This window comes from Podarcis erhardii (assembly GCF_964252035.2).
Source record: "Podarcis erhardii genome assembly, chromosome: 5".
Classification (NCBI taxonomy): Eukaryota; Metazoa; Chordata; class Lepidosauria; order Squamata; family Lacertidae; genus Podarcis; species Podarcis erhardii.
In genome coordinates this window covers 33,043,707-33,068,176 of record NC_138509.1, presented here as the reverse complement: position 1 = coordinate 33,068,176, position 24,470 = coordinate 33,043,707, and positions in this window count along the sequence as shown.

The window sequence follows — 24,470 nt, the reverse complement described above, 5'->3', positions numbered from 1 at the left end:
GTTATGCTGCCTGTGGAACTTTTAAAAACACAAATGTAAATACAGCACCCAACTGGCTTCTTTTTATTGTGAAGTGTACTTTGCTAGCTGTTTTGAAGGAGACTGGAAAAGAAGCACAGTCACTCCATCTGCAGAGATCAGTGCTCTGATGCTTGCCTCTGATTCTAAGAGGTGCAGATCCAGCTTGGGTTCATGGGTGTGGTAACTTGAACCATTATAACCCTCCCCTCTTTATGAACCAGCCTCAAGTGGGGAGCTCTTAGTTACTCTGGGTGAGATGGCAACAATTGAACCAGGGTCACATAGTCTAATCTGACAAGAATTTCCACCAGGCAAGAAATGCACACCAGGAATCCTGGCCAGGAACCAGAAAATCATTGCCATCAGATTGATGTGAGCAGTTTGAAGGTTGCAGTTTTAAATTAGGTAAAGTTCCAAAAATCTACTTCAAGGGTAACCAAAGTTCTAAGGATGAGATGTTTACTTTTTAATGCAAACTGACCCAGTTCATGCTTCTGGGTGCATTCCATGAACTAAAATGTTGCCACCCCTTCTCAATTTACACTTCTCTGAATTTTGTGATGTCCTTCTCTGACCAAAAATGTGTGTATCAAGCAAATTGCATATAAATATTAGGAGAAATGTGCAAATTCTCTTAAAACAGTTCTTTTAAAAACCACAAACAGATGTAGAAATAGGTTGAACTGAAAAGACTGATGGGGAAAAGACAGATTTTTTTCAATTGCTACTTCAGGCACACCTGGTGGGATGGTTGTTGTTGTTGTTATTGATGATGATGATGATTTTGTTAAGCCAACTGTCATGGCATGTCATAAACTACTTTTGAACAACCTGGTAGCATCTCAAGAGTCATCAAATCTTAATGCTGTCAAAGTTCCACAAGCCATATCTATATCCAACCCATTCTTATGTATGGAGGAATTCAACCCCACTAACTTGATTGCTTTGTCGGGGAAAACATCTCCCCTCCCCTTATGACACCCCCCTAGACAATTGGGGGAGGAAAGGGGGAAAGTCCCACAGGCTCCTGCTAGTACAACTAGTTACTTGAATCCAGCCCTTAGTAAGTTCCCAGGGCAACTTACTCTACCAACCCTTCTTGCAAGTAGAGCAGTTTCCCTCCACATTTTGCCTGCAAGAGGAGAAGCAAGAGGAAGTGAGACAGTGTTGAGCAAGACAGGTGAAGCAGAGAGAAGTGTTTTGGTCACCAGCAGGTCGGGTTGCCATCTTCTTTATGGGCAGAGGGGATGTCCCTTTCATTAGCTGGCTGATGAGCAGAAGAAATTCAGCGTGCACCGAACTCCCCTCACTGTATCTTCGTGACAGAAAAAGCATGAAGTCTTGTCTGTCATACGGAGGAAGTATCCATAAAAAGAAAGAAAACCTACAAAAGAATACTCATTCAGGTCTGAGGTTCAGAGTGGTTAATGTGGTTTCCACATCAGCCATCTGGTCAGCCACAGCCTAAGGTATCATGCAAATCAACAGACAAAGCTCAATCCTGATTCAGCCCTTCTACAGCTAACCTTTCCGCAGACGTTGCATCTGCCTACAGTGTCTCCAACCACCAAGCATCCTGACAGGTCCTGCAGGGTCTAGCAGCTGGCAAATATGTTATCAGTTGCATTTCCCATATCCACAAAGGCATTTATTCTAGGTGAGAGAGGAAAAAGCTAGGATGCTTGCAAGTGTAGTCTGGACCACATATCTTTTATGAATGCCCTGGGCTTTAGCAACGTTTTCTTCCTCCAGCCAAGCAAGGTTCATGGCTCTGAATCAAATAGCATGCTGCTAGATTCCATTCATAAAGACTGATAGCATTCAATGCAGGAAAAATGGCTTATCCCCTTAGGAAGTAACCCTGTCAACCTTATACAGGTGCAATAAATACGAGGATTAGAGGGTTGTAGGGGACCATTCAGAACAGACGGCTTTACAATGTAAGGCAATGGTTTAGAGTAGCATTTTACTCAAAGGACTTGTCAGAAGTCTTTTGCCTGGGTTTTAGAAAATAGCTCCAATCTACAAGTCAATCCTCCTCAGCCTTTTGAAGGACGCTGCCTCAAATGTGTATTGGCAGAATCCTGGAGGCTCACTCATAGAGATTTGCAGTTTAATGGTGATTCCAAAATCATTATCACATCCTCTTAGTTTCATAAATTACATGTTTCGTGACAGTCCACAGGACATGGAGGACAACAAGTATAGGAAAGAGCATACACAGTAATAGTGTTTAGAGTGGTTGATCACTCATCAATCAACAACGCCGTGTGTCAGAAGTTAATGATGTCGTTACACTGTGTGTTGCCTTTTTGACATTTTGGACCACAGCCCAGTTCTTCCGGTGCTGGATAACTCGCAGCATGATCTTATGCTGAACCCTTTGGGGCTTAAATGTGAATCAGAGGTGGCAGCAAATTCCACAGGGATTGGATTTTCAGCCCAGGTTTGGATTGCCTGCCACATGCTGATCAATTTCCGACTATACTGGGTTAGGCTACACTGGGTCTCATTTCAATCAGAAATGGATCTACACTGATTCCTTTGATGCCGAACAGGTAGGAGCAGCAAAAAAAGCTACTTTATGCTGTGGGAGACCACCTCCCTCAGTATTGCTTACACTGACTGGCAGAGGTTCTCCAGGGTTCCAGGTTGGGAGTCTCTCCCAGTTGAACCTGGAGATGGCAAGAACTGAACTTGGGACCTTCTGCATACAAAGCAGATGTTGCACCCCTGAGTTGCATGTGTGCCGGAGCCTGGAGGCTTGAGTTGCTCTTACAGGCATCAGTGGGACCAGTGGGACCTTTTCCATATCCTTTCACTTACCTGAGACACAGCAGTGCTTCCTTTTCCACTGAATTAAAATATTATTTTAAAAGGGCAGAGGAGGGGCTGAAGCCATGAATGCTGCTGCATATGCACTCACATATAGTACTTTCAGGGTAGCTGAGAACTATGGTTTCTGGGTTGGGGAACAATAAAGTCCCCCTAATAACATCAGAAAGTTTGTAGCTTGACTATGGTCTCTTAATTAGGTTATTGAACCTTACTAAAGAACCCTAAGGGACGCGGGTGGCACTGTGGTCTAAACCACTGAGCCTAGGGCTTGCCGATCAGAAGGTTGGCATTTCGAATCCCCGCAACGGGGTGAGCTCCTGTTGCTCAGTCCCTACTCCTGCCAACCTAGGAGTTCGAAAGCACGTCAAAGTGCAAGTACATAAATAGGTACCACTCCAGTGGGAAGGTAAACGGCATTTTCGTGCCCTGCTCTGGTTCGCCAGAAGCAGCTTAGTCATGCTGGCCACATGACCCGGAAGCTGTACACTGGCTCCCTCGGCCAATAAAGCAAGATGAGCGCCTCAACCCCAGGGGTCCCTTTACCTAAAGAACCCTACAAGAAGAATTTGAGGGACAATACATATAATGTTGGTTATTCTTTTTTGACACCGACAGCTACCACCCTCCTGGCTAAAAATGCCATTTTAGTGAGATATTTTTTTAAAAGTCTCAGACAAGTACCATTGCTTATGTACTGGACTATAATAATAGAGATCACTTTGAGAATTCTCTGACCTTCTTTCCAAAAGCTTCAAGCTCTTGCTACTTTCTTTTTGTTATTTTAATCAGGTTTTGCACATTATTTGTAACACTGTATTTCTAACCCAGACTCTGCTGGGAACACACCATTCCTGGAGCAATGAACAAATTGTATCATTGAAGTTATGCGAGGGGAGGGAAACTTTGTTAATAATGTTTTACTTTGAAAACAGTTCACACCAGATGCTGCTTGTATCCCTTTCATTTCTTTTGTCATATCACTTGAAAAGTGGCTTATGGCTCTTTGTTCTTATCTCTTTTTTTTTATTTATTGTATTCCAAAAAAGAGAGAGGGAAAAAACTTGCAAAGGACAAATTTTCAGGGAACACAGCCACAAATCAACTGGCAGAAATTTGATGGAATCATAGTTTAAGGCATTGCATCCCATCACAGCAGCGAACATGGCAGAAAGGTGCCTTGATCTTATTTTTCCACTTCTTTATATCTGTGGCAGGGCTTAGCTACACCACAGTGCATAAGAATGAATTCTAGATATGGCTGGAGACATGGCCTATTCAAACTGATTTTCACCTCAGCTACGATTCTGATAGAAACCACACCTCCTGCTCTGCAATTAGCAGAACAGGTCCCATTGGTGCCCTGCAATGAACTTAGCACTGTGGAGGACCATAGCTCAATGGTGGAGCATCTGCTTTGCTTGCAGAAGATCCCAGCTCCAGTCCCTGGCATTTCCAGGTAGGGCTGGGTGAGTTTCCTGCCTGAAAACCTGTACAGCCACTGCCAGCCAGTATAGACAATATTGCCAGAGCTGGAGTCAGGGATAGGTCAGCAATAAAACAATTAATCACCAGAGGCCTATGAAGTTAATTATTTATTCGAGGAAACAACCACAGCTCAGGCCTAGTAGTCTCAGCAACTCTTTCCAGGAGATCATGCCCCAATGAACCAATTGTGAGGACTGAAGGCCCCTGCCTTTCCTTCACTCTCTAAGGCTCCCCCCACCCACCCACATACCCAAACACTGGTTCCTTGCCCAGCAGCCTAAGGCTTCGTCTGCTTGCCTCTCATTGCTCCACCCTTTTCATCTCTCTATGTGTTCTGGGAGATCAGGGGGAGGAGTCACAGCAGGAGGGGAAATTTCCTGTCTTCTTCCACTCAGCCTCTAGATCCCCCTCCTCACCAACCTCTGAGTCTGCACTGCTCTCCACCACAGCCTCTTCCTGCTCACTGTGCCCTGTTGCTTCTTCTGCTCCCAACACCTCCTCCACCCAGTCTATTCCTTCTCCCTCTGACCACTCATTGGCATCCCACCACCAATCCACTGGCTCTGAGCCTTTTCCCTTGGGGGTTCCCTGGGGATTTCCCCAGCTTGTGTCTTCCACCACTCCTCTGCATCTAGCCAGTCCATGACAAATATTGAACTGGGTACATTCTTCAGAGATCCTCTGGTGACAGCTCCCTTTTGAGTGTTCACTCCTTGGCCAGATTTGCTTTCTCATGATTTTCAATACATCAGGTTGGTCACTGTGAGACTGTTGGACTAGATGGACCATTGGCCTGATCCAACAGAGCTCTTATGTTTTAAGAATGCCAGACCTTATTTTGAGTCATATTTCAGTACATGTTTTGCTATGGCAGGGGTGCATAACCTCAGGACAAGAAGTCAAAATTTGGCCCTCTCTTTCCACCCCTCTCTCCAGACCATATCCCATCCCAAGCCATACACCTTAGTGGTCTTGCTTCACACTCTCCATGACTGGAATGTGTCCTTGAGCCCTGAGATGCCTCTTGCTTCCCTGGATGGCTGGCAGAGAAGGGTGTGAGAGTGTACGAAGAAATGTCTGCTGTACAAAGATAAACATAGCTCTATCCACTTTGGCCTTGGATTCCCCACCTAATGCTGGCATGTGGCCCCTGGAAACTTGCCCACAAAGGAATGTGGCTCTCATGTTGGAAAAGGTTCCCTACTCCCGTGCTGTAGCTTCATGTTATTCTTGAGGAAGAAAGGAAAAACCTGACACAGAGCTTATGGGATGGGGGAAGGCAAGAGAAGCACTTGCTCAATAATGCAAGTTCACTGGTGATAAGCGGAAAGGAGCTGCTGAAGGAAGCTGCCTTCTTTGGTTGTAATTTCAGATCAAAAGAGGGGAAATTCCATAAACTGACTCAGGCTTTCATGCAAGATGTTCTTATTGCTGCTTAAGTACTTCAGTGTGAGATGAGGGGTGGGGAGTCGCAGAAAGCTTTTCACTTCCCACTCGCATTGGGGTTTTGGTTGCTCCAAGGGGAAGATACTTTATCTCCCCTGTGCTTTAATGGTTCTGTAGCCCAGGTAGGATGGCTGCTCTGCAGTTTCAGTTATTGTTCTGTTCAAAGCCACAGGGCTTGTATTCAGCCTCTGAAATTAAAGTTCTGCCTTGAAGATTCAGGAAATAGCAGTCTGCTCTTCCACATCACTTTTGATGTTTCTCCACACTCAAGGAGAGCTTTCACCTTTTATATGCCAAAAAAATACCCCAACAATATGAACAACAACTGAAGTAGTCCTTCTAATTCTCAAAGTCAGCCAGGAGTGGGGGAGGAGAGAGATTGTGCTTACAATACTTCATGTAATCCAGCACTCATCTTTTTCTTGCTCATTGCACTCTGAATAACTTCGGTCATTGTCTTAATGTTACAGGCTTTGTTTTTAACCAGGCCTAAGGAAACAGTATCTCTGCCGTCAGATGAGATTGAAGTGGGTTGGTACAGGAGAGACCAGGGGGCAGCATTGTGGAGATGCCATTACAAATGCATGACATTCTTTTTAAATTAATTAATATCTGTCTACCCCTGGTTTCTGACTGTAGCAGGAAACTTCAAAATCTGCAGAGTCTGGCCAGGTGGTTATCAGACGCTGGCCAAAAGGTCAATATGTTATTGAATGACAACAATATTAGGCCCTGTTTTGAGAGGAGAATATAGAGCTGTAACTCAGTGGTAAAGCACATGCTTTGCAGGTTCAACCTCTGGCAGCTTCAGGTGGGCTGGAAAAGACTCCTTTCTGGAATTCTAAATTGCTGTTGCCAGTCAGTGTTGACAATACTGAGTTAGATCCAATAGCCTGATGTGGGTTATCTAAGGCAGCTTGCTATGCTGGTTATCTAAGGCAGCTAGGGATCATGCAGGGAAGAAAAGGCGAGCATCTCTACCTGCAGAATGTAATAGGTGCATCATTTTCTATCCATGTCAGGGGCTTGGCTGAACTGGGTGCAGAAGGCTACTCTGACTCAGCAGAGGGGGGAAGGCAGGCACAAACAGAGCAGCCTTTGTCAGAGGAGGAAGAGGATAGCTGCCCCTCCTTCCTTTCACGTTCCCAGCAGAGAAAGCAGTAAAATCAGGAGACTCTCAGTCGGAGGAGGAAATAAACAGGTCTGAGATAGTTGCTGAGCAACCAGGAGGGGGGAGGAGTTTGGAGGGCTCTTTTTTTGAGAGCAAGGAATGCCCCTCTCCCCTTGGGCTAGGAGGTACGGATGGGTTAAGGAGCAATGGAAGCACAGGGGAGGGAGCACAGAGAATTGGCGTGCTTTCTGCTGCAGGGGAGGAGAAGACTCAGAGTGAACAACTGGTTCCTTGAGATGGGTTGGTGAAATGCCTCTTTCCGTGTGTTATTGCAAATAAATGGCTATAAACCTGCCAGACACTCATTAATTCTTATCGGAACTTCAGTGCCCACCTGTAGACCTGACAGTCCAGCTCTTCTATGAGTTTCAAAGGCGGCAGCAACCACTGTTTCCTGAGACAGACAGATGCCAACTAGTTTGATGTGGCTTGCTAGGCTCATCTGCACCTTCACCAAAGTGTTATGTTTAATGCACTGTGGGACAGGAAAAGCTCACCTATGTTCAATAGGCATATTGACTCAATGGTTGCCACTCAAGTGGTACAGTCATGTGTATTCCCCACGCCATACACACAAATGACTCGTTTACACATTATGGCATATGCACAGCATATTTTTTAAAAAATTCTATTCATATTTTATGTACATTGCCCTGGAGTTCATGCTTGAATGATAATGCAGGTTGGACATTATGAAAATTAGAACAGAAACTTTTCAAATAAGAATAGGGGGGGGGGACCAGCATTTTAAAAAAAGATTAACAACTCAAACATTGCCAGTCATTTCCAATAAAATTCTAAGGATATCCCTGAAACAAAACACCAACTGTAAAATTAATATATTTCTTTTAAACTTCCGTATATTTGTAGGGGCATCTTCCCATAAAATGCAGGTCGGTCTTCTATGTTAATAATTCAGGTGAAGTTCCCATTCAGAATTTAATTTTTATTAATGGTGGCACTTACTACTATGGACGAAAACACTCCATTTAGTTAAAGTTAAGATCATGCTGTCATAAGTAGAAAAATATATTTAAAAACCATAAGCTTAACAATGAACAAGTCAAGGGTGTATGTGCCTGTGTGGAAGAGATGGAGGAGAGCTGAATTTGTCATGACAAACAGCCTCCAAAACAATGCAGGCTTGCTAATGTAGCACACAGCAGCAAAAGGAAGTGTATAGGCACAAAGCAGAGGGCTGTAAATACTCAGGGCCTGTGCTTGAAATTCATCTTAAAAACAAAACACTTCATCTCTGTGGTCTGTATTTTCCAGCCCCTGTTTGTGGCAAGAAGCCACGCTTGACAGAAAAATAATAGTTTTGGCTACAGAGATGTAAAACTCTCTGACATGTTGTTATGACTGGGGATCCAGGGCATCTGGGTGATGTACATTCTTAGTTCCATTTTGCAAAGTTGCCTTGTAAGTTAAATCCAAGATATAGAACCCGATCACATCCCTGGCTAAATAAATACTCTTAATTTACCATTTCCTGTTGTCCTGCAACGACTCTGAATTTCCTCCTCCTTCTGCTACTATGTATTATTAATCTCCACTGTGGTCTGCTATTAATAGACAGCAACACCTGGAATACCATTTTTCATGGCTAAATAAACTAATGTTTTGTTGTCTTCTATTAATCATGCACCAAAGCATAATCCTCATTGTTGCTTTGCAGCATGGGCAAACACACTCTTCTGGGGGACAGTTGCTCAACTGATGCATTTAAGCAAACGGTAGCGCTGGAGCTTAATACTCAGAAGCTGCTAATATTGCTTTACTTCATTAACAGCTGCATAAACATTAGCGTAGAAGACTGCGGGTGGCACTCAATTTTGTGCAACTGGAAAGCAGCTCACACAGCAGACCTTTTCCTTCCCCTCGTTCCCCTTGCAGATCCCTGTAAAGCTTCTCCAGAGGGTCAGGGAGAGCTACCAGCTTTATAGTTGTGTTATGTGTAATCATCCAACACTGGGGGGGGGGGGGAATCTTGCACCAAATTCTTTTGCCCAAATTCAGACAATTATCTCTGCCCAGTGTGTATGACCCAGACTCTACTATTCCAAAAGGGGCTACAGAAGAGAAGGGGGAAATCTATGGTGTGAGATTGCCTTCCATTTGCAGAGCAAAGGATAGGTAAAGGTAAAGGGACCCCTGACCATTAGGTCCAGTCCTGACCGACTCTGTGGTTGCGGCGCTCATCTCGCTTTATTGCCTGAGGGAGCCGGCGTACAGCTTCCGGGTCATGTGGCCAGCATGACTAAGCCACTTCTGGCGAACTAGAGCAGCGCACGGAAACACCGTTTACCTTCCCACCGGAGCGGTACCTATTTCTCTACTTGCACTTTGACGTGCTTTTGAACTGCTAGGTTGGCAGGAGCAGGGACCGAGCAACAGGAGCTCACTCTGTCATGGGGATTCGAACCACCGACCTTCTGATCAGCAAGTCCTAGGCTCTGTGGTTTAACCCACAGTGACACCCACGTCCCAAAGCAAAGGATATAACTCTATAAAAACCCTTCTTGAACTTGTAGTCCAACAATATCTAGAGATCCACAACTCCCATCATTCCTGAACATGAGGAGGGATCTTGGGAGCTGAAGTCTAACAATGTCAGGAAGGCCATTCCTCCAACAAACCACAATACATTTCACCATTTGGTAGATAGTGATATTCAGAACTGGATTATTGACTAAAGCTGCAATCCCATGCACACAAACCTGGGAGTAATTCCATTGACCTAAACAGGATTGCAGTGTTACACATTTCTGTTCCTGTAGGACTCACCAGTCAAACTAGATTTGCAGGTGCGGCAGAAGGAGGTAGCAGAGTTGCTGAGATGGTGCAATCCCAAACGCATCTTAAGGTCAAGAGTACATCAGGAAGAAAATGACCAAAAGCAGGGGGAAATGGGAAACACAAAAATGGACAGAATAGCCATTTGCAGCATTAATTCAAGTCTTAGGAAGACGTTTTTAGAAAGCGTTAATTAAGCATGAGCTTCCTGAGAGAAAAGAGAAGAGTACTTTTGTTGAAGGACCATTAAAGATCCAGTATTAGGACCATTAAAGATCCAGTATTAGGAGAAGAAAGCAAATACAATGGATTGAAAAGAAGTTAAGTCATTGTGCAAGCTTGGGCAATAGAATTTTCTCTCCCTCTCCCTCCTCCCACTGACCCTACACACACACACACGTTTTAACATTTCTCCTCTCCTAGATGGGCTACCTTCCCTGGTTGACAAGCCCCAACCGTCCCTCAACTCCCTATACAGCACATGCAGAAATCATCTTCTTGACCATTGGATCCACTCTTGGTCTTCTCCACTCAATCCATCAGAGCCTGGCTTTGTATTCAGAGGATTTGAGATTCACAAACAGGGATGCACAAATCTGTCCATTTTGATTTCCTGTAGTACTTCAGTCTTAAATCCAGATCACTTAATTTCTGCATAAGCTGGTGATTTTTTATTTTAAAAGTCTGTACCAAAATCAGTGTACATTTATTTTTATATACTCCGTTTTGTATGCACTTTTGCTTAATATATCCATTTTACAAGCAGTTTTCCATATCACAACACATTTTGTATGTTATTTTGATAAATATATGCATCTTTGCATGCACTTTCCCCCTAGCTTATCGTGTTTTTGGCTAGAGAACTACACCACAAAATTCAAAGAAATACAAATTTCAAAGGACAGCTGTGTTTCAGTTCACATTTTCTTTTAGAAATTGAGAATTAATTCCCCCCCCCATCACCTACCAATCAATAAATGCAAAGAAATCCTTGCTGCTTAGACCTCACAGTATCAGTGGCGGTAAAGGTCCTGTACCGATGAAAACCTAGCAAAACATTGGTTAAAGCAGATCATTTTCTTAGCACTGGATAGCGCATTTATCCTTGAAGCAAAGAGCAGACATGAATGTATTTGTAGCCTAAGCCTGTTGCTTCAGTTCACCACAGAACATTATACATCGTCAGCATTTTGACTAGCACTTTTTTAACATTTTAAATTCTGCTGTTGTATGAAGCTCACACAGTATAGTTTGTTTTATACAAGGCATTCATCTTCCCTTGTTAAAGGATACAGCTGCTTGTGTGTTATGGCATCATTCCTTAACTCACAAAGATAAAGCTAATCAATTATAAACCCTCTATTTACACCATAACAATTACAGATGAAGTGCTCAATAAATCATACTTCCTCCCCCTTTTTTTTGCATAACTGTGGTAATAAAATAGCATAGACTAGGTCCTGTAGTATCATTGAGATATAGCTATGCAAATTCTCCCAGAATACACTCGAGTTGAACTCAGGGAAAAAAGAAGTTATGGAGGAGATATATTATATTTCAAGACTTCACTCTGCTTCCCAGAACAGAGTAAACAGGAGCCAACAAGTCCAGCCATTTTAGGGATCCTCCAGGTGACCTATTTAAAGCATTCCTCCTTATTTTCTTGCACAAATGAGATTATATTTGGTGTTTGTTGAATATTCCTCCTGATCTTTTGCAGGGTGGATATATCACAAGGAGCATCCATCCTGATTTGCTTGGAGGGTTTTAACACATCTTCCTGTTAGTCATTCACCCCACACTTTTCATTGCATTTCCCCATCACCTTTTGAACAGCAGAATGTATTATTCTTTTACAACATGCTGTAGGCAATTCAGTCAAATTGCCAGATGAGTGGCACAGCCCCATGAACTGTCTGCTGCTAAATTGCATATCCAGTGGTACCTTGGTTCTCAAATGCCTTGGTACTCAAACAACTTGGAACCCAAACACTGCAAACCCAGAAGTAAGTGTTCTGGTTTGCGAACTTTTTTTGGAAGCCGAATGTGCTCCATCTTGAGTGCCACACTTCCATTTTGAGTGTTACGCTGAGGTCTTTGCTATTTATTTTGTGTTTTTGTTTTCATGGCTTTTTCGTTTTGTTTTTGTGACTGTGTGGAACCCAGTTCAGCTACTGATTGATTGATTGTGTGACTGCAGTACATCGTTTATTGCTTTCATTTTATGGATCAATGGTCTCGTTAGATAGTAAAATTCACATTAAATTGCTGTTTTAGGGGTTGCTTTTAAAAGTCTGGAATAGATTAATCCATTTTGCACTACTTTCTACGGGAAAGCATGCCTTGGTTTTGAAATGCTTTGGTTTTGGAACGGACTTCTGGAATGGATTCAGTTTGAGAACCAAGGTACCACTATATAGATCACCCACCCACACCTTGCTATACACGATTCCACTGCCAATTAATGTAGCCAGTTAAACAATGCAGCCCTACTAGGATATATTGACTCTTCTCCATTTGCCTCTAGAAATTTTCACATTTATTAAGATACCTTATTATTAATAACAAGATACCTTAATAAATGTTACATTTATTAAGATAACTACAAAGCCTTAAAAAACTCAGGAACGCAATACCTCAAGGACTGGCTCTCCATATGATCTTACCTGGACCCTGAGATCATCATCTGAAGCCCTTCATTTTGTGCCTCCTCCACAAAAGGTCTAGAGGGTGGCAACATGAGAATGGGCCTTTTCTGCAGTGGCTCCCATTTGTGGTATGCTCTCCCTAGGGTGGTTTGACTGGTGCCAGGTGAAAACGTTCCTCTTCAACCAGGCCTTGGGCTGGTTAATAGCCAATAACATTTTAATTGTGTTGTGGGTGGGGGGTTCTTTGTTTTCATTCTTGTTTTTATTACGTATTTTGTGTTTGTTAAAATTTTATATTTTGATATTGTGAGCTGCCCTGACAACTATGGATGAAGAGTGGTATACAAATTTAATTAACTAACTAAGCCAACCTGGTGTTCTCCATATGTTTTGGACCACCTGCTATCTGAGGCTGATGGGAGTTCAAAACATCTGGAAGGTAGGTTGGGGGGAGCTGCTTTTGACAGTGGTTCGCTTGGGCAATATTTGACTAGTACTAGCTGCTTGGGTTCCATAGGATGAGGAGACTTAGTTATTCACTGAAGTCCATGGGACTCCACTATCTTAGATGCTTGAGCTTCAGTTTAACTGGATTGCAGATAAAGTTGATAAGTAATCTTGTAATTTATTTAATGGGGGCGCAAAGAGCACATCTATTTTAAAGGAGATAAAAACACCACAACCCGGAATGAAAATGCATTCAGGAGCTCGTCCCTCGCTTTCTTTCCTTTGCAATTTTTCTGCTGCTAACCATTCTGAGCTTGAGTGATTTCCTTTTATCTCTAAGTGCCTTGATTCACACAGGCTTATTGACAGCTGCACCTGTTATATACTGCCAATGTTCCAAAATATTTATGCAAAGGGAAGCTCTATAAATAATTTGACAGTTATGTTTTCTATGTTTACTAGTTAATTTTTATGGGGTTGGGTAATATAAGCACTGTTTATCATTGACTTTCCATGTTTGCCTTTTTGATTTCTGCTCTTCATTGTAGCATTTTATGGCCACCATTAATGAATCAAAATAAAAATGAGCAATATTATAAAATGCCGCAAACAAACCATCTGTTTTGCTTTAATTACTAAAAAAATTAACATGCCTGCATCTGCACCAGCTTCTGAATACCAACTCCACTCCTATTTTATAATAACTAGCCATTACCGATCCACTACTACCATCCCAAAAAAGTTTTAACTTCTGAGACAAACAAATGAAACCGTAGGACAAAGGACACCAGAATACTTAATCCTAGTTCACAGAAACTGGTGGTCATTGAAACTGGTGGGGCAGAAAGCAAGGAGCCCAACAGTAGGTGACGATGATGATGATGATGATGATGATGATGATGATGATGATGTATTTACATGCTACCCACCTGACTGGGTTGCCCCAGCCACTCTGGGTGACTTTTAGTAAATTAAAACATCAAACACAATAAAACATCCAGAACTAGTAGAGTTTGTTTATTATTCTTGGTTTAGATTGGTTTGTTTTTTATTGTATTATGGAAAGTCTTGATAAATTTTTATTATAAAAAAACAAACTGGTAAAGCCAGAGTCAATGTCAGGCAGAGCCAACTAATTCCAGTTTTGTCCCCATCCTCCTTTCTGCTACAAGGTCAACACTGGCATTCATGAGGAGGAAGCTGACAATTAGTTTTAGCCCCTGGACTGGTTCGAAGAAAGAAGGCAGGCAGGTGAGGGCTGGTTGGTGCTCAGTAATGGAAAAAAGAGTTTAGAGTTGACTTGAGTTCAGAAATAAGTTGGTTTAGGTTGCATAAGATGCTTGTGGGTTTGAAGAGAATGGAAGGGGTTCTTGGAAAGATTTTTAAAAACTGGTTTAAGGAACATGTAGAAGGGTCAGGAAAAGGGGAGGTTTAGCCTGCTTCTCCCGTGGGCCAAAACTGAAATGAATGGGAACTAAAGCCATGATGAATATGACCAATTGCATTCAATGGGACCTGATGCAACTGAGAGGGAAGTCCTAACTCCCAATGTTGATGGATGGAAGATTGAGATGGAGCATAGTCCCAGAGGGCAAAGTTTAGCACATTGGAAGCTGTCTCATAGCGAGTCAGACCATTGGTCAATCTAGCCCAGTGCTGTCTACATTCAGACTGGCAGCGACTCTCCAGAATTTCAGGCAGGCGCCTCTCCTAGCCTTAGCTGGATATTGAAGCTGGGGTCTTCTGCATGCAAAGCAAATGCTCCACCACTGAAACATAACTCTTCCTTGGCGAGCACTGCTGGTGAAGGGGACTCCACTGCGGCAGAAGCCTTGAGCTACCACCAGTGGTGATTCCAGCAATGGAAACCCATAAAATGGGTCATTTGGGCACTAAGGCCTTTGGATCCATCCAGAAAAGAAAACTGCCCAACACCTTCCACGTTGATGGACAGGACGTTGGATGCAATTCAAACTTTGATGAATCCAAACTCTGTGCCACAAATCAAAGTGGTAATAATTCCCCTGATGGTCTGGATCCAACCTTGTGTTTCTAATACTGAAACATTGTGACATGCACAGTCTTCTTCTACCACTTGTGTAAGAGTTCATGTATCGGCAGCACTCATGTATTTTTCCTTCCACTCACAGTGCTTTGGCTCCATGACTGCTATTAATTAAAGTTGTTTGCTTCATAGTCGTGCATGGCTGTTTCCCCCAATTAGCTTTCCATTGCATATGTGACCCTATTCATTTGCTGCAGTGATCCATCTGCAAAACATTTAGTGGATTTCTTTCTTCAGCCAGTGTCCAATATTATCTTGCATAAAGAAAACCATCTGGTCATGTTGCAATTAGTCGTATTTCATGTGAGTTGCTTGAGCCAAGCGGTTTCAAGATAAGGGCGTTTTTTCAAAAGAATTGTTTAAACAATTAAAACACAGTGGACTGAATTGTAAATTCTAAAAAGATGCATGAGCTTGAGCTAAAACAAGATGCATTGACAAAAAAAATAGAAACATCTTCTTTGAGGTATTTGAAGGAAACAAGCATGAATTGTTTTGAGCTGTTATGGCAATTCACACAGTCTGGAATGATTCCCTGCTAATTCTGATTTGGTCATACATATTCCATTGTGATCTGTTCCAAAGGACAGAGAAATTTAAATATGTGTTTCAAGGCAATTGATTCATGCCATTAAAACTGCAGCACATTTTCAGCAAGGATACTCATCGCTAAGAACTGGAAAACTCAAGATCTACCCACACTGCAAGAGTGGCAGATGCAGCTGATGGACTATATGCAATTGGCCGAGATGACTGGCAGAATCCGAGACCTGGGAGAAGAGAGGGTTGAAGAAGACTGGAAGAAATTTAAGATTTATCTACAAAAATATTGTAATTTGGTTGAATGTTAAGAAGGATGCTAGATCATAAATAATTGTCCACCACTGAATTAGATTTGATTTTGACGATAAGTGAGATTAAGGAAAATATAAATTTTTTGGAGAACTGTTAGATTTTATTTAAATGAGCGGATATAAGGTTTTAAACAAGATGATAATTTGTTTGAAAAATTTTATAATGATGTAAGTGGGAGCGGGAGACGTGAGGGAGTCAAAGAAGTGATGAAACTATGTCATGATATAAGTAATGTTGTTTATTATTTATGTATTGTATTCAAAAGCTTTAATAAATATTTATTTTAAAAAAAACTGCAGCACATTTTATATAGGCAACTGAAGCACTAATGCAATAGCAAAGACAGACATGAAAATGAGGTGATCTCTGCAAAGAAGACCACAGAAACAAAAATCTGCTCTGGGAAAAGAGATAAAATAGAAGAGTTTTAAACAAATTCAAATCTGGGTGATCTATTTATCATAGAGAATAGTGCTCTGCTGAATTCAAAAGTCAAAACCCATTGATTCATCCAGACAGCTTCAAGCTGAGGTCACATTTTGCAACAAATATTGATTTCAGGGGTGTTGAATAATTTTATAAGTACAGTAATGTGTGCACATTTCAATATAGTATTATATGTACAATAACATGTATAATTGGAGGCAAGACAGGGATAAAGGGGATGGGAGACATCCACTTACATTGGATCAATGCTTTATTTATCAGATGATCCTATCCCTAGTTCTAATACAGGGGTAAGGTACCCCTGCCCGTACGGGCCAGTCTTGACAGACTCTAGGGTTGTGCGCTCATCTCACTCTATAGGCCGGGAGCCAGCGCTGTCTGCAGACACTTCCGGGTCACGTGGCCAGCGTGACAAGCTGCATCTGGCGAGCCAGCGCAGCACACGGAACACCGTTTACCTTCCCGCTGGTAAGCGGTCCCTATTTATCTACTTGCACCCAGGGGTGCTTTCGAACTGCTAGGTTGGCAGGCGCTGGGACCGAACGATGGGAGCGCACCCCGCTGCGGGGATTCGAACCACCGAGCATGCAATCGGCAAGTCCTAGGCGCTGAGGTTTTACCCACAGCGCCACCCGTGTCCCATAATACAGGGGTACCTTGGATTAAAAACAGCTTAGTTTATGAATAACTTGGATTAAGAATGCTGCAAACCTGGAAGTAGGTGTTTTGGTTTGTGAACTTTGCCTTGGAATAAGAATATGTTTCACTTCCTGTTGAGTGTGTTCCATTTGTAAATTGAGTCCTCCGCTGCAATGGGAAATCACGCCTTGGTTTAAGAACTCTTTGGTTTAAGAACGGACTTCCGGAACGGATTGAGTTCGTAAACCAAGGTACCACTGAGGTATTGTGTATTTTGGATTCCTTTTCTCTTGTTTTGAGCTCAGTGGAACTGACTTTTTGAGTAAATCATGCATAGTTAATTTTGCCTCTACAGTCTTGAATGTATGAGACAGCAATCAAACCTTTTCCCTGAGATCTGTTCTACCCAGTGAAGATTTGACTGAGGTCCTGCTTTTCATGGAAATACCTGAACCACAGAAGATATGCTTGATTTGTTAAAAAAAAAAAAAAGATACATGCAAATCTTATAGCTAATCAGTATGAAATCCAGCTACGATGAAAGAGAATTAAAGCTGCCTTGTCTCAGGACTTCAACCATACGCGTCACAGTGAGCATCTCTCAGGCAAGGAATAATAGGTGTTACCCTTCGTCTAGGCTGTGACGAACTTTTCTCTAATCAGAATCAAAGGACAATAATGCAGCTAATAAAACCCGAAGACTTTGCAGAATCTTGATAATCATGGTGGAGTCTGAGGTCAGGCCTCTTGACTTCCTCATTAAAGTTTCTCATTCCGTAATCAGCATCTCTTTGCAGCATGGAAGAAGGTATAAACTAGCCCGTTCTCATTCAAGGCCTGGCTTCTCCTTAGCCTTACATTTACATTTGCTTCATCAGCCATTCTTAACTACCTTCTGATATTTGTTTGGTAACAGATGCCTGAAACGTTCTATATATAATTAACGTTGTAAACATCCCCATGAATTATTATTATTATTTTTAAGAAGCATTCTGCATTTCCCTAGCAAAATACTGAAACGTCCTTAAGCATGGGGGTCTCGAAGTAAAATTCAAATATGGGTCTAACACTAATCCTTGGATATAAAACTTCTGATGGTGCTGTAAAAATTATGGTGCAACAGCATTTGGAATACTATGGACAGTTCTGGTCACCTTATGTCAGGCATGAGGAATTCTCTCCCTCCCCCAATGGCATCAAGAATCAGGGAGGAAACAAGAAAGTTCAGTCATCACGGTGAAAGACAAAGAAGTAGAATCATTCCTCAATGATGGTGTTGCTCACACTGAGCTCCTCACCCCTCCCCTTCTAACAACAACACCTGCCTCTACAGTGTCCACCTGTGGACAACTGCCTCTGTGCCCTTTGCTTTTGCAGCCTTAACAAACACCACGTTTTGGGAGAAGGGAGGTTGGTTATGCTGTCCAGTGAGGTGTCAGCTAGCTGCTCTGCCTCCCCTCCTCCTTCTCCTAACACCTCATAACTCTGCTGTTTGCCTGTCTCTGAGCTGTTATCTTCCTCAAAGCCCTGCTGTAATTCGAGACTGCCTTCCTCTTCTCTGGAAGCTACAGGAGAATTGGGGGGGCTACACCATTCTCCTCTTCAGTCCAGACCTGACACCTGACCTCAAAAAGCATCTTGTAGAATTGAAAAAACATCCAGAAAGGGGCAACCAAATGGATCAAGGGGATTCAGCAAGTACAAGGAAGAGCCTCAGTATCTGGGACATTATTAAGTTCAGGGAAAAGGTGAGAAAGAGGAGACGTGGTAGAAAAATTATGCAAGGCATGGAGGAAGTGGATAGATAAAAAGTTTCCCTCCCTCTCTTGTAATACTAGAATTCATGGGCATTCAATGAAGCTGAATGTTGGAAGACAAAAGAAAGGACTTCTTCACCCAGTGCAAAGTTAAACTATGGAACTCACGTCCACAAGAGGCAGTGATGGCCACCAACTTTGATGGCTTCAGAAAAGGACTAGGCATATCATGGAGGATAAATGTTTCAATGGCTATATTCTACCTTTATGGTCAGAAGAAATCATTCTTATGAATACCAGTTGCTGGAAACTGCAGGAGGGGCAAGTGGTCTTGTGTTTGGCTACCACAGGCATTTGGTTGGCCATGGTGAGGACATGGTGAGCACCAGATGGGCCATTGGATGGATCCAGCCAGCTCTTCTCATGTTCTCAGTTAACATTTCAACCCATTTACTGGGTGTTGACATTCCAGAATGTGGGGGAAAGAGCTTGCACAGTGATATAATAGGCAAGTTCTACAGCGATTACTATGCTTCTGCAGAGAACCATCTTTGGGCATAGTTTTAATTTTCTCCTGCACGCTCTGATGTCAGAGGTGTGAAACAACTCATGCATGAGTGGAAAGCACATTCTGCATGAAGAAGAGAACCTTTGGATCCAATCCTATGTGACATTTAATTTCAACATGAAGTCGATTTGTCATTCCTTTGCCATTTGATGTATGAAACGTGTCATGCTGCGTGGCCTTTTTGCTCTAAGCAGCGCTCAAGGAACAGTAACATATAGTTTATGTCAGTGCACGCTGTGATAAAACAGACACAATTAGCACATTAACAAGCATATTTTTTGATTAAGAGGATGTTTGGTAGTGCTTTAGTAGTTTGTTGCTAAAAAAAACATAGATGTCTGAGTCCTACATGTGACAATACTTTGATGAGGGGAAGGCCATAGCTCAGTGATCAGACACATCCTTTGCATGCAAAAGATCCCCACTTCATTTCCCTGCAACTTCAGGCAGGGCTAGGAAAGAACCAGGTCAGGTGTAGATAATACTAAGGAAGATGGACCAAGGGTTCAGGATTGTGGATTTGAACCCCACGTTGGGCAAAAGATTCCTGTATTGCACTAGGTGACTGTCATGGTCCCTTCAAATTTTATAGTTCTATGATTCTATTAGTTTCGGTATAAGGCAGCTTCCAATGTTCCTCATAAATATATGTTAAAGGCACCAGTAGGGAAGGGAAGAGGGAAAATACCACTGGATACATTTGACTTAATGATGGTCACATGGTCAGGCACAAATCTGACCATGATGGTCACATGGTCAGGCACAAATCTGACACACTGATCTTCTAGGCTGGCGTTGGTTCTAGCAATCAAATCAACCATCTGATCACATGAGCAGTCTACTTGCAAAAGGAGTGTAACACTGGAAATGTAGGAGAGGGGGAGAAATTTGATTCACTTCCCATTTCAAGGCAAGTCTACCTAATTTGCACTTTCTGAAACAATACAGGAATCAATAAAAAACAACAGCCATCCTCTGTAATTTGCACTACCCTGAATTTTGCAATGCCTTTCTCCAACCGTGTAATGTATACAAAAATTCATATACAGTGGTACCTCCAGTTCTATTTGTGTCTTTTTAGTGGTATCTTCTTTAACCTTTATATTAACTACTAGTTTAGGTTAGCCTTTCCCCCTCCCACACATAAATCAGTGGGTTAATGGGAGTGAAGCCTATTTAAACGCATTGAAGTGCATTAGCATGAAAAATTGATACAACCTTACGGCACCCTCATTTAAAGGTGCCTTTAAATTAGTTATAACATCTGCTGTCAAGTGACTTGCTGACATCAGATCAGATTTTGACATTTTTAACTAGAGTGTCCCAAATGAACATTTTGGCTTCAGTGATATACGGTATATAAGGGAGACAAGAGCCAAATGGTTCTGTTTCTTGTCCATGGCCTCCTTTTCCTTCAAATTTGCATGATGTAATTGCTGTCCCCCCCCCAAAAAAAAAAAATTTCTAAGCTCAAAACTGCCACACAGAAAAGGGTCTCAGCGGAATGTACACTAGGGTACAACTTTTTTTACAACCTCATGTTCCAGTAGCTTAGTTAGATGAACTTTTGCCTAAAAACAAAGGAATGAACTGTCATTTCCAAATATTTTGGGGAAAAGTCAACCTGAAATCAATAAATTGATTTTTGTATATGTAACTGTACAATGTATCATGTAATATGCATAGTATACAAGAAAAATAGAGATTGCAAATTTTCTAACACTTGCACTGGCAGAGGAAGAGGCATGCGTGGGGGGCACATTGGCCCCGGCTGCACAATCCCAATCGTCATTGTGGCTGACCCCCCCCACACACTGGGCTCCACACCCCTACGGGTGGCATGGTGCGCTCCCAGGTTGCGCACCAGCCCCCCACCTGCTCTCCGCCCCCCGGTGACAGAGCATGAAGCACCGCCACTGAATACTTGTACAATGTTTTGTGCATTGTACATTGTACACTGTTTTGTGCATTGTACAATGTACAGTGGTACCTCAGGTTAAGAACTTAATTCATTCCAGAGGTCCGTTCTTAACCTGAAACTGTTCTTAACCTGAAGCACCACTTTAGCTAATGGGGCCTCCCACTGCCGCTGCGCCGCCGCTGCATGATTTCTGTTCTCATCCTGAAGCAAAGTTCTTAACCTGAGGTACTATTTCTGAGTTAGCAGAGTCTGTAAGCTGAAGCGTCTGTAACCCGAGGTACCGCTGTACACCACTGCTTATTGCTTAGAATAAACTGAGTTTGCAGTTTGTCTTTGTTTCTGCTGCAAGCACTATAAAGTTCCCGTATCACTGTGATTGCACGACGCACACTGATCACTTCTTGGTATCAGGAGTACAGATGGCTCCTGCTTCCAGTGTTCTCCCATACAGTTTTAAGAAGTTCCAGACTCCCTAAATAAGGCATTAAAAAGATCACCTGTTGGACGCCATCTCTCTCCTTGTGAAAACAAGGTGCTTTTGCATGTTTCCAATACAAAAGGCTTGTTGAAAGACCAGGGCCTTCAGTAGGCACCAAAAGACAAGCGACAGAGCCTAATATTTAAGAGAAGGGAAATGCTTGAGCTGCAAGATTTCAAGAGATAACATGTCCATTGTACAAGCCTGCAAATGAACAAGGCTACAGTCAGACAAAGATTAAGCATAGGGCAAGTTACGTTGGCTGCTGAGAATCACAAGAAGCAGAATTCTTTGTCAAATATTGTAGGTGTCTTCCTACAAAAAGCAAAAATTGAATCCAATTTTAGTCATACCCATGAAAGTCAGTGGTACTTACCCTACTTTCCTGGGCATAAGACTTGGTGAATTCAACAGGGCTAACTTCTGAGTAGATGTGAGGAGGATTGCATGGTTCCAACCCATTGTACTTTAATTGGATGTATTGTTTTAATATGACATAGCAATTTCAAGTTGTTGAAAGCTGTGCTGAATAGTGAACGGTGCACTTAGAAGGTCAGGACAGAAATGTTTATAGAGATAAAGAAATGACTATTGCCCCAGTCAAGCACCCCTGCAGAAAAGGACGTGACAGCCCAGCTACTTGAAGAGAAAGGCAAACCAGGTGAACAGCAGTGCAGAAGATTTACAGCTTCTGTTGTTATAGACTAATCGCGTGACCAAAGATTAGCTATAGGGGGTGCTGTTAATGCTCCTAAGCCAGCTCTAAAGAGATTAACTTTTTAATTTACTCTCTACTTTTTAATAACCTTTACACAGTTGCCAAATAAAAAAGCCCTGTTGCTTACAACCTGTGCTTACTTTGCTGGAAAATCTGGCTCTGGAGTAATAGGAAACAACTTTTAACAACAGTTCTTGCCGTGTCATATTTTTTATAAAAAAAAGACCACGGCGACACATCTTTGTTTGCAGAGGAAGAAAAATGAAACCATATTGTTGCTATTTCTCCCCTCCACCCCTAACTTGTTAACCTTTCATCAAGCTTGTCATTCCGAATGAAAATCAAGTGACCACAATATGTAACAATATTCGGTCTTCCATCACATCCAAAAATGATGCTGTGGAAATATGTATGTGGTCTGGTTGTGGAGACAGCAGCACACATGCATCTCTTCATCGTTACCCCTTCTGTCTTAGGACATTTTCCCTCACCCACGGAGAGGCCTTGGTTTACCCCTGAAAATACCCTTCCTATTTTGTGGTCCCTATCCTTGCTCATAATTGCTACCTTCCCTGAAAATTGTGATCCTTGCACTATAAGCTTTCTTGCTCCTGCCATCTGCCACCTAATCAATCAAATGTGTGGGTGTTCATTTAGACCTATTCTCTGGACACCAGAGAGCCTGATTGACCCTTACATGCTGTCTTAAAGCCAAGAAGAGGGATATGTAGCTTTAAAATGTGTGTGTATGGTCATTTTGAAATATCTGGCTTATTTCAATAACAGATTATTGTCAATATCATTAATATTTGAGATGAATCATGCCCAAGAGGCAATGGAATTTTAATATGTTTAAAAGATACAAGAAGAGCAAGAGTTTCTGCATCCTACATCAAAATCCCTAAGATAATGTCATTTAGATGACCACAGTACACTGATTATTTAATGTTTTCAAAGAACTATCCATAATGACAGTGAGATTTATTTCTGGAGCAGCAGTAGATGGACAAGATTCAAAGTGTGTGTGTGTGTGTGTGTGTGTGAGAGAGAGAGAGAGAGAGAGAGAGAGAGAGAGAGAGAGAGTGAGTGTTGGAGAGAGAGAGAAAGAGAGATTTAGGTTGTTTTAACCAATATGTTTCCCCTTGCATTTTTTCATAGTCGAATACCTTAGTGTTTCCAGGTTCCATCAAATGAAGCATCACTTTATGAATAGCTACTTTTCCTTGTGGAGAGGCATTGAAGGGGAAAAAAAGAGTTTTATTGATTTCCCCCTGTTTTATATTCCATATTACAATACACTGGTGTGAAAAATAACACGAGGAAGAATAAATGGAAACCTATTCAACAGAAGTACGAAAAGACCTGGCATGGACAGCAGAGTCAGGGTGTGCTTGTCGGTTTCACATACCCAGGGCTTTCTCAGCAAAGAAGGAATATTTGCTTCCAGGCCTTGGCTGGGTGGTCACAGAAAAAAAAGTATGACGAGGGGCTGTGTTCCTGTTCACCCTGTTTGCCAACCTCCACCCTCAGCCATTCTCCCACACTAACACCCTAGAGTTTCCTCTTCCCACCCCATAGAACCACTAAGCCTAGTTTTCACCCTCCCAACTCACTTCCCTCTTTTATTTTCAGCCCCACTTTTCACTTTAACCCCATGCCCATAGGTTCTTCCACCTCCCTTTGTGCAACCCCCCTCCCCCCCGGTTGCACACAAACCACCCTCATGGTAACCTCCTGCATCTTCTTCCTCCCACACACTGAGCACCTGTTCACCTTCCACCCAGTTATGGAACCACCATCCTTTCCTGTTACATTTTTATTTATAAAGGAAGACACTCATTACCGATGCATTTTTTGTTTCTAAGTCCCTTTAATCTTAAAGGAACTTTCTACCAAGTCAGGGTGTTTAAGGTCACAGCCTTTGTCAAACTTGTAAGCAGGGGGTAAAAACCTATTTTAAGCTTCTCTCTGCTAATCTGACAATGAAAGCAATGGAACATCATGAATCTCCAGCTGGCGCACTTTTGTACAAGTGCCATTCATTTCTGTGAAGTTGCGCCCATGAAACGCTTTGAGGAGCTAATTAATACTGTCAGGAGGACATCTAAAGCACGGGGCCATGTCCCAATGGGATATTCAAATAGGTTCACGAGCTGCCCTTAAAATGCAC